The sequence below is a fragment of the Rhinopithecus roxellana genome, chromosome 12 (genome assembly GCF_007565055.1).
Source record: "Rhinopithecus roxellana isolate Shanxi Qingling chromosome 12, ASM756505v1, whole genome shotgun sequence".
NCBI lineage: Eukaryota > Metazoa > Chordata > Mammalia > Primates > Cercopithecidae > Rhinopithecus > Rhinopithecus roxellana.
In genome coordinates this window covers 57,387,104-57,399,266 of record NC_044560.1, presented here as the reverse complement: position 1 = coordinate 57,399,266, position 12,163 = coordinate 57,387,104, and the positions used below count along the sequence as shown (strand labels likewise).

At 36.5% G+C, this 12,163-nt stretch overlaps 1 protein-coding gene across 1 annotated transcript in view; it reads left to right on the top strand.

Annotated features, from left to right (window-relative positions):
- SLC44A5 (solute carrier family 44 member 5) overlaps positions 1-12,163 on the top strand; it is a 406,025-nt gene that overhangs the window by 27,764 nt on the left and 366,098 nt on the right. The window lies entirely within an intron of this gene.

Below are 12,163 nucleotides of genomic sequence, written 5' to 3'. Positions count from 1 at the left end.
GTGAATGGTCTTTGATTCTTTTTATAATGAAAGGATTAAATCATTGATGTCATTATATGTTGAGTTTGACTATTTTCATCAGCCTTCAGGGTCTGGCTTGTCTGCCTTTTAAATGGACAAAATGGAGTAACATAATTTGTTTTTAAATATTTGATTGTCTTAAAGTATTTCTGACTTTCTGACGTGTGTTTATAGCTAGGCTTTATGGTTAGTAGGTATCTGAGAAAGAAAGTATCTTTCCTCCCACAGGTACTAATTCCATCTTGTAGGTTTTGATTTTTTAAAAAAATCTCTGTGCAGTGTACTAAACATATGGGCCCTCTTTTCTTTTCCTTTCTTTTTTTTTTTTTTTTTTTTGAGACAGAGTCTTGCTCTGTTGCTCAGGTTGGAGTGCAATGGCTCGATCTCAGAGCACTGCAACTTCTGCCTCCCAGGTTCAACTGATTCTTCTGCCTCAGCCTTCTGAGTAGCTGGGACTACAGGTGTGGCCACCATGTCCGGCTAATTTTTATATTTTTAGCAGAGACAGGGTTTTGCCATATTGGCCAGACTGGTCTCGAACTCCTGGTCTCAAGTGATCCACCCTCCTCAGCCCCTAAAGTGCTGGGATTACAGGCATGAGCCACTGTGCCGGACCCTAACTTATTGTTCTGTTTTGTTCCTATGAATTCTTCAGAAGAACTAACTTTGGAGTGTTATGGCCCTTTCTGCTAACAAACTTGTTTATATATAGTACTTAGTTTATTTTTCTACCATGAACAGGTAGCTATGGACCTTGTGGTTGAGACAACATAAGTAAAGACAAATATTTGCACCTGACTCTCAATCCACACATTTCAGAGCTAGTCATATGAGACGCTCACCCCGTGGTAACTCATTGTTCAGATTGCTGCATCTCTTACTTCTTGGCTAAGTTTGTAAATTCTACAACTTAAAGTTTTGCTTTTTATTTTTAATTTTTGTTTATTTGTAACTAATATTATATCTGGGAACTAGATTTGTATCTTTTGATGCTAAAAATATAATATTTTAATTATATGCTGTAGGTAGTCTTTTTCTTATTTTGAGAATGCTTAAATAAAAGACTCTCTGCTGTTAATATTTTATCAATAGATGCTTATGGAGTGTGAGTCCTTCCACAGAGACATGCTCACTGGATAGTTAACAATTTTTAACTAGTAAAAATATGCATGCAAAATACTATGCTTGCTCCTTACATGCTGAATTATTAAAAACATCCAAAAATTTGATCTGAGATCTTAAATGCTGACCATTTGTGTTATCTTCCTGAATTACCTTTAAAAAAATCTCCTAGTTGGCAGGTTCAGATAGGCTGACTACTTTTGTGTGTGTGTGTATGTAGATAGTTGAATTTTGTCTTCTTCAAATCCTCTCTTTTTGTTAAAGGAAAATCTATAGAGTCATTTCAGATTTGTTCTTCTATATATTCTGTCTTCTCTAAACCTTATTTATTGAGAAAACTTTTTTCATTATCAATTCAAAAACATTCATAGATCTTAATATCTTTTATATGACTCCTACAAGAGGTGTAATTAGTAGGAAAGGCATCTTTTAAATGCATTGGGTTCAAGTAAAAAGGCTATCCATTTAGAATTCATACTGAAGAGGAATATATTAGTGTAGGGAAGAGAATGAAGAGGAATATATTAGTGTAGGGAAGTGAATGAGAGTCCTCTTGAAATGTTTTGTTTAGGGACCTAGAACTTATTCTAAGCTTCTGACTTACATTTTATTTATTTATTTATTTATTTATTTATTTATTTATTTATTTGAGACGGAGTCTCGCTCTGTCGCCCAGGCTGGAGTGCAGTGGCCGTATCTCAGCTCACTGCCAGCTCCGCCTCCCGGGTTTACGCCATTCTCTTGCCTCAGCCTCCCGAGTAGCTGGGATTACAGGCGCCCGCCACCTCGCCCTGCTAGTTTGTTGTAATTTTTTAGTAGAGACGGGGTTTCACCGTGGTCACCAGGATGGTCTCGATCTCCTGACCTCGTGATCCGCCCGTCTCGGCGTCCCAAAGTGCTGGGATTACAGGCTTGAGCCACCGCGCCCGGCCTACTTATTTATTTATTGAGACAGAGTCTTGCTCTGTCCCACAGGCTAGAGTACAGTCATGTGATCACAGCTCACTGCAGCCTTGAATTCCTCGGCTCAAGCGATCCTCCTGCATCAGTCTCCCAAGTAGCTAGGACTATAGATGTTTGCCTCCATGCCCAGATAACTGACGTAAATTTATGTATTCTGGTCAAGTTCAGCTGATTAGTCAAAGGCATTTCCTTTAATTCTGTAATGCCTTCAGTAGTCATCCAAATGGCACATTTTCCCATATTATAAATAACTTTTTTTCCTGTTTAATTAATGGTCATAGTTCAGAGTTCATTTCTTGACTGAAACCTCTACTTTCAGCAATTTAAACTGTGGATTTTAATTATTTGCTTAATAATGAGCATTTAAAACTCAAGGATCCCAGCTTTTAATCCATATTACTATTATTGATTTCAATATTTTAGTATATGTTCAATTTTAGTACATATGGTAGATTTTGTATGCTAATATTTTCATATTTAAAATGCTGAATTTAGCAATACAGATGATTTTGTAAGTGACACATAAAAATTGTATGTATTTTCAGTGTACAGCATGATATTTTATACATACATCCATTGAAAAATGATTAAATCAAGACTGATTACATATCTGTCACCTCACATATTGTTTGTGGTGAAAGTATTTAAGATCTACTATATCAGCAATTTTCTAGTATCAATATATTATTATTAACTGTGTTTTACTATGTTGTACAATAAAGCTCTGGAACTTGTTTATCCTGTCTAACTGAAACTTTGCACCCTTTGACCAACATCTCCCCATCTCTGCACCTGCCCCCACAGCCCCGGGCAACCACCATTCTATGCTCCGTTTCTGCAAGTTTGACTGTTTTAGATTCCACATATAAATGAGGTTACGGTATTTGTCTTTCTATGCTGGGCTTATTTCACTTAGCACACTGGCTTTTAGGTTTATTAGGATTTCCTTCTTTTTATAAGACTGAATAGTATTTATTCTATTTTATGTCTATCTATCTATCTATCTATCTATCTATCTATCTATCAATCATTTATCTATCTCTATCAATCATCTGTTTGTCTATCTTTGGAATTTAAGAAGGTAAAGCAGAGAATAACAAGAGAAAAATATTGGTGTGTTAGATATTTTTCTCTGCTATTTCAGTTACTAATCACAGAGCTTGAGTGAAATTATTTTAACTATTTAATTAAACTCATTTAGCTTGAAATTTTTAAGAAATCATAAAAAATGAATACAGAACTATATATAAATTATATATCACTAATTTTTTAAATTCTTACTCAAAATTTACTTGGGAAAAATATAGAAACTATATGGACTATTTAAGGAGTATAAAATATTTATTTAAAAGCTATTAAAAACTAGTTTTTAGGCAGATCATCTTTAGAGAATGTCTTTGGAGCTTTATAGTCATGAGTTTCTAATGTTAGATTAATTTCATATTAAAGACAAAAGTGAAACATTAAGAAACAAACTGTTTTGAAGCTAATGCAATTTATAATCACAGTATATATTGGAAAGACTTAAAAACTAGGAGAAATTACATAAATGAATATCCCGAGTAAACAATAGCTAACATTTATTGTACACTTAGTATGTGTCACACATTTTTAGGTGTTTTGTACTTATTAACTTGCTGAACTCAGTAATGTCCCAGAGTAGGTACACAATAGGATCAGGGGAATATACAATGAAGAATCAAACAGAGAAGTAGCTCTGCTCTCAGAGAATTTATATTTTAGGGGGAGAAGACACAAAATAATTAAAATTAGTAAAGAAAGCATATAGTGTGTTATATGGTGGTGAGTTTTATGGGGAGAAATAAAGGCATAAACAGAAGAAAAGGAGTATGATGTGTGAATGTGGTGGTCTTTCATTTTAAGAAGTTATTCAGGGAAGGGCTCACTGAGACTGTGATATTTGAGCAAAGACCTGAAATTGGTGGTAAAGACATCTGGATGTCTGGAAGATGAAAGGCCCAGAAAGAGGGAATAAGTGCAAAGGCTCTGAGGCGGGAGCATGCTTTGCATGTTTGTTTCAGAAGCAGAGATGCTCATGACCAGGAGGAGAGCAACCAGAGACGAGGTCAGAAAGTTAATAAAGGGCCTGATTTTGTAGACTTGGGCTTTTATTCTGAGAAATATGCAAAGTTAATGAATGGTTTGAGAAGAGACATTTTAACAAGATTCCTCTAACTACTATGTTGAGAATAGACTGTGGGGGCAAGAGTTAGAAGAGGAGGTCAAGTATGATGCTGTTGAAATAGCCCAAGCAGGGATTATGGTACTTGGATCAGGGTAGGGGGTGGAGTGTGGTGAGAAATTGTTGAATTCTGGTTATATTTCGAAGATAGAGCCAACAGGATATGGTGTCTGAAAGAGAAGAGTCAGTGAGATGCAAGGCTTTGCCCTGAATCATGGGAAAAGCATTGGGAAGATAGTGGAAGAAACAGGTTCAGGAAAGGAAGATCAAGAATTCAGTTTTGGACATTTTGGATTTGAGATGCCCATTAGACATCCAAGCAGAGATAAATCTTCACTACACTTCTGTGAGGTAGTTGCCAGTATTGTCCTGATTGTGCAAACAAAGTAACAGTTTAGAAAGGTTGACTTGTCTTTATTCATCAGCAAGTAATAGAGGCAGCATTCAAGCCTGGGCAGCCTGACATCACAGCCCCTGCTTCTAAGCACCATGAGATCTGCATCTAAGGATTTCAGAAATTAGTATAGTCGTGTTGATTCATATAGACTTATAATATGGAAAACTCTACCACCCATCAGATCTAGGACTTGTGATAGCTTAGATTAAAATGGCTCTTCTTAAAGGAGCATTTTGGTGGGGTGTGGTGGCTCATGCCTGTAATCTCAGCATTTTGGGAGGCCAAGGCGGGTAGATCACAAGGTCAGGAGATCGAGACCATCCTGGCTAACATAGTCAAACCCCGTCTCTACTAAAAAAATACAAAAAAATTAGCTGGGTGTGGTGGCTGGCGCCTGTAGTCCCAGCTACTTGGGAGGCTGAGGCAGAATGGCGTGAACCCTGGAGGCAGAACTTGCAGTGAGCCAAGATCGCGCCACTGCACTCCAGCCTGGGAGATAGAGTGAGACTCCCTCTCAAAAAGAAAAAAAGGAAAAAAAAAAGGAACATTTATCAAACCTTAAGTATTTTGTTTCTCTCTCTTTCTCTCTGTTTTTATCTCCATCTCCAACTCCATCTCCATCTTCATCTCTCCATCTATCTCTATCTCATCTCTATTTCTTTTATAAAAATATTTTTATTTTACTATAAAAGACATCCCATCCATCTCTATTTCTCTCTCTCTCTCCCCTTGCCACCCCCACCTTTACTCTAGAGAACTGTTTTCCACATCTGTCTAGCTAGGGTGGCAGTTTTCTGTACTACATAGCTCTTAATAGCTTGTGACAACAGTTTTCATTTTGGCTACTACATTTCTGGAGCTGTTTGTATTTATGCATCTTAGTCACAAGCTCTCCAACATTTTAGCTTTCAAAAAGTTCTTGCCATTCCTGGTTACTTTCTGAATGTTGGTTGAACCAACATTCTACTTTCCTAGGAGTCCATAGTTAATGGCATTGTTCCGGCTTAGTGTATCCTATATTTCCATTTTGTCCAGTGTGCTTATGGTTAACTCACCACACAGCAGCTGTTTAGGTGTTCTTTTGTCAATTAATCTAGCCACAAAAGGCCAGCTCAGATTTTTTGGGTTGCTTTGTGCACTATAGAACTCAGCAAAACAAACAATTATAATAGAAATATATACCCTGTGTATTAAGTAGGATAGTATTGGTGTGGACTACTCCAAAGAACTTGGCCAAACAATTGTGGAGTTAAAAAATAACAGTTTTTAAAGAATTATGCATTATCTGGGCTAAATTTCCTACCAGCTCCTAGGAAATATGTTATATCTTGGCATGACAGCCTTAGAAATATGTATTTGTAAATGAATGGCTGACATACTATTAACTATTGAGCAATACATTCACCGAATCAATAAAAATGTAGTGCATAGTCAATAATATGATTCATTTGTCACTAGGTGGTTGGTCCCATCAGAATAAGTACATTATAAAATGCTAAATTTTTTCCCTTCTACATTGTACACCGTATTACCCCATGATTAAACTAAAGTGTTAAAGTCTGAAATCATTATATTCATATTTACAAATAATGATACATGTGTCTGGAAGCATTTGGTGAAACAATATAATCAGCTGAGGGAATTTAATACTAGGCTGCATTGAAAGTATATGTGACAGAGTTAAGAAGTTTGATTATCTATTAAAAATGTGGAGCATGTAGAAATTAAGTCATTTTAGGGAAAGCAAATGATTTTGGGGTTTTCTGTTTGACTGAACTTTAGTAAGCATTTTGATATGCTATACGTTTCTTCTAGAAAATAGGAGTGATAGTACCCCTCTTCACTGGACTATGATTTCCAGAGTCGCCCTAAGGCTTCTCTCATTCTTTATTGTCCTTGTTTATTTTCCCAGTAGAATGTGTACTGCTGTTATTCCCTTACAGACCCAGCTGACCTGGCCAGCTCTTTCGTGTTTTACTACTGTTAGTTCTTAAGCGTGTTGCATACAAATATCCATAAATGGATACTCAGTCTTCCCCCTTATGTATCTTTTATTGTTGAAATAATTTTCTTATATTACTTAGATTCCCACAATATGGTCTTAATACTTCTATTGACTGGACCAAGGAGAAGAAAGAATCACATATAGGAGGGATGTATTTGGTAAGGTAGAAATAGTACCTGGGTGATATTGTAGAGGGCAGGCCTTGGTCTATAAGGTGCTCGTAAGAGCGGAGCTCCAAAAGAGGTGGGTCACTGAGGGCTACTTGCTCCACAGTTTTGCCTAAGAGCCAGATCTGCTTCTGCTTTTATATCATTAGGCAGTTTGCTTTATCAGCACTGCTGGCTTATAGTTAAGTATCAGAAACATTTATTATTGTCAATATTTTATCAAAATGTATCTGTTTAAAACTGCATGAATTTTAGGTGACACAGAGGAAGATAACATCCCAAATTTAGCGACAGATGATGATTTGCTGTTAGGTCATTCTTGCTTAAGTCAGGTACACCAAAGCCAAATGGCACTGTTCAGATCATTTACTAAATAATATCAGTGTGGACTTTCTTTCTAGGCTTTCTTAAAACTATATTACTGCAATGCAGTCTACTTGAAACAGCTTTTGAAAATGCAACTCAGAAAATGAGTGAAGGCTTATTTCTTAATAGGATAAGCCACAGGGGGACCATTATATTTTTGTCCTCTAGTTCCACGATTTGCTTCCAGGTGCAATTCAAGGTGTTGACTTTGATGCATTTTGCTTTCTTCACTTAAAAAAAAAAAAAAAAAAAACTTTTCCCAAATGCTACCTCATGAAGGTTATTCAGCTGAGACTACGAGAAGTTGAGACTTTCGCTGACAGTCTTGAGATTTGCCATATTTGCTGATGCATTGAGTGCGTCAGTGCATGGGGTGCATAATTATCTTTACCATAAATATATTCGGGTAGAAGATGCAAGTGCTATTTCTGAACCTCAGTATGGCCAAAACACTATACATGTTTCTCAAAACAACAAAAAGTCACATAGGAGAAGGAAAAAATATCTTTTTTCTGACTCTCTTATTTGAGTTGTACTCCATATTAAAGAAAATATTCTTGTGACAATTTACCTGACACTTACTGGAGTAGCTTCTATTTTTTTTCGTAAAATAAATCGGCCTAGTTTGTGGCAATAGAGCTTATTTGGGGTTGGGTTATGCTCCCCGTGTATAATCATTGTCACTTTTAGTAGTCAGGATGATACCCAGCAACGATTAAACATATTCATTTTGTATTACTTGTGAGGAAGACACTCTAAGGAATATTTTCATTTTTCTGTGCATTGATAAACATGCAATTTTATTTAAATAACAAATTTATGTGGTTAAAAATGTCAAACAATATGGAAGAATTTATAATGAAAAACCACAGTCCTTAGCCACACCCTTCCCTACCCCTAGAGGTGACCAATGTTTAACTGTTTTTGTTTTGATTCTTCCAGTGGTTATATCTATATTTCTTTTTCTTTTTTCTTTTCTTTTTTTTTTCTTTTTTTAGATAGAGTCTCTGTCTGTCACCCACTCGAGTTCAGTGGTGCAATGTCTGCTCACTGCAACCTCTGCCTCCCAGGTTCAAGCGATTCTCCTGCCCCAGACTCCTGAGTAGCTGACATTGTTATATCTGTATTTCTAATCAATATACATCATATATATCATTATTTCTTGCTTTAGCACCTTTATATACTATTTCCTTTTTTTTTTTTTTTTTTTTTTTTTGAGATGAAGTCTTGCTCTGTCACTCAGGCTGGAGTGCGCTGGTGCAATCTCAGCTCACTGCAACCTCCGCCTCCCGGGTTTAAGCAATCCCCTGCCTCAGCCTCCCTAGTAGGGACTACAGGCGCATGCCACCACGCCCAGTTAACTTTTGTATTATTAGTAGAGATGGGGTTTTGCCAAGTTGTCCAGGCTGGTCTCAAACTCCTGATCTCAGATGATCTACCTGCTTTGGCCTCCCAAAGTGCTGGGATTACATGGGTGAGCCATGGCGCCTGGCTGTATTTTCCTCTTGATATGCTAGGTTAAGACTGAATTTATTTATATTACTCTTTACTTCCCCATTCCTCTTTTTCTACATGTGATCATATCAGTAGTCTGTTTCCCTACAGGTTAACTTTGGTACTTCAAAAATATAATCAAATCTGTATTTCTTATTTCATTGACAATGGATAGTACCTCTGAACTCTCTACTTTGTAGGACAAACACATTATAACTCCCAGTTTTTCTTCCACTTCTTTTTACCTTGGTGCTTCTCAGTCTTCTAAGCTAATAAACAATATTCCCTCTAAAATGACCAGATAAATATAATATGTCTGCAGAACTAGGCACAGTGCGTTAGTAATATATTTCCTTCTCTATGGGTCTATGGAAGTTACACTTCTTTCTCAATAGGTTTCATATAGGACTTCTCTGCCACTCAGGGGAGAATATTCTAGCTTCAAATCCCAATGAATTATCTGTTTAAACACTTCACTATTAGACTTTATCATATTCTTACCCTTTTCATAGTTCTCAATCCATTCAGTTCCTTTTTTCCTCTGATGACCTGCCTCCTGGAATGCTATATCCACTGGATCCAGTCTGCTCTGGTTACTATCTGGGGTCATTCCAAAGCTTTCATTGTGAGACTTACTTTCTTTTTTTTTTTTTTTTTTTTTTTTGAGACGGAGTCTCCCTCTGTCACCCAGGCTGGAGTGCTGTGGCCGGATCTCAGCTCACTGCAAGCTCCGCCTCCCGAGTTCAGGCCATTCTCCTGTCTCAGCCTCCCGAGTAGCTGGGACTACAAGCGCCGCCACGTCGCCCGGCTAGTTTTTTGTAGTTTTTAGTAGAGACGGGGTTTCACCGTGTTAGCCAGGATGGTCTCGATCTCCTGACCTCGTGATCCGCCCGTCTCGGCCTCCCAAAGTGCTGGGATTACAGGCTTGAGCCACCGCGCCCGGCCAAGACTTACTTTCAATGTTCCCTGGACATCACCCTGTTTCTTGGATCTTATGTTTTCTTTATGGCTTACATCCTTAAGTTAACTTCCTAAGGAAGGGTACACAGGAGACAAAGTGAGTGAGATCTTACAAACCACAAAGATCTTTATTCTACTTTCATACTTAATAGATCAAATCATTTGGCTGGACATATATTTCTTGGTTGAAGTTTTTTTTTTCAGAACTTTGAAAGCATAAATTCACGTCTTCTAGCACTTAGTGCTATGCATTAATAAGTTATGAGCTACTATTTCAGAGAAATTGCTCTACCAATAATAAGTAGTCTATATTCTATGTTTCTCCTTCATTGAATATTGGTGTGGAATAAAGTTAATTCAGAAAACAACAATCTCAGGAATTGAAAAGTTTAAATAAGCTCATAACTGGCCTTTGTTCCCCTTTCCAGTGTTATTAAGTCATATTTAGAATGATTCTAGCATATTAGTTGCTTTTTCAGACCCTAAATCTTACACATTTGCTTTATTTTGTACATTCATTAAAGGCCATCTCTCACTGTCTCCTCCGTTAGTGACTCATAGAAGTGGTATCACACACTTCTAGTTATCTACATTTTTGCCTATTAGTAATTTACCCTGAGTTCCCTTTCCTTTCTTTTGTTATCCTACAATTTTGAACCAGGCCATCCTATACGAATTTTGCTTTTTATGGCTTTGGAATTAGCAATTACTCAGAAACTTTCATATACTCTAATCTCATCTTTCTTCTTTCTTTCTCACTGTTCTTTTAACAACGATGTCATTGCTCATAATCTATAGTAATATAATTTGCATATTAATATTTGGCTACTGTCAGACAGTTCTGCTTAGCAAATTATGCAAAAGGTTCTAATGCCAGGACAGAACGTCTATCTTCTGGGTGACTTATGAGGTTGTCATCTATGTGGGGGAGCTGTACATAGGAAAGTAGCTCTCTTTTCTGTTTCACATTTAGTTTTGGAAGAAGTGCAAAAAGTTATCCCTGAGGAAACCAGGGACACCCAAACACCTGCAGAAGCAGTATGGCTCTGTCTGAAATAATCCACTTCTAAGAGCACATGATCATTAGGCTATGGAGGCTGAAAGAGATCATGTAGATTGAGCACCCACACTTGTCTCTAGTCAACACTGCTATCCATTAGTGGATTAGGAAAATATAAAGCAGAGATGGAGTAACATAATGTAACAGAAAAAAGTGTGGGATCCATAGTCAGACAATGAAATCCAGATTTTCCACTTACATTTGTGATCTTGGACAGGTTAATTAGCCTATTTTTGCCTTAATCGTCTTAACAGTAAAACAGATATTGAAAATACCTGTGCTATAGAATTGTTAAGATTAAGTGAGGGGCTTCAAATGTTTTCAATATTAAGTAAACATACGGTGTTATTTTTATTATTTTTAGAGCATGTAAAGACCATTTCTTTAAGTTTGTGCTGAAGTCTTTTACTGGCTATAGCCAAAGAAATGCATTGTCAGTTCAACTGTTTGAGTGAAGTCTTTTTCTTTGCTGCTCTGCTCTGCATTGTGTAAAATCAACTTAGTAACATAATTTACATATCATTCAAATGCATATACATGTTTGAGAGTGATTTTTAAAGAATCTAGCTGCATTTTCACAATGGTTTTAATACAAAGTTGTTAGAGATAATAAAAATATTTACCTTTTAGCAGCATGATTTATTTTCATACTGGTATTGAAGCTTTGGGCCTGTGCTATTTTTGAAGGACTGCTTAAAATTGCTGTAACAAAAATAACACATATTCTGCTTTAACTGCAACTGGACCGACCTTTTATTTCACAGACTCATTCTCATTCTTTTGAAAGATAAGATATTTTTATTAGTATTGATAATTTCATTCTATCAAAATGATTTCTAAATCTCATAGAATTTTAGTTGTTGTAAACTGGCTTGAGGTGATGCCACATGTGTATTTTTATCATAAATAGCTAGTACTAGAATAATTCCTCTTCCTTTTAATTTTATATGAGTTGTGCTCTAATCGTTGGGCACTGAGTCTCAATAACCTCTGGTGCTGTGGCATTCTGTTTCCTCCTGGTTCTCACAGCCTCCAACGCTGATTTCAGAACTGCCTCATTACTGCATAATGTTCCCAGTTCATTGCTATAAACAGATAGCCTGAAGTGAAATGTATGCTGTTTAAAGACAGCAGTGTTTTCCTTTTTCAACATTTGAATAATACATCAGTGTGAAAAATAACACCTTCAATATTAATAAGTTTTGGATGCCAAATAGAATTTTAAAAATTTGTATTTCAGATGCTACTTCATTACCTACAAAGGTCTGTCTATACCAGGTAGAAAAGCATTGTATATTTATTTGGTAGCTTTTCGGTGTCAGACATTTTGCATAAATTGTACTATTTAATTCTCATAATGGTTCCTGGGGGTAGGAATTACTACCCTCATTTTAGAGAGAAGGAA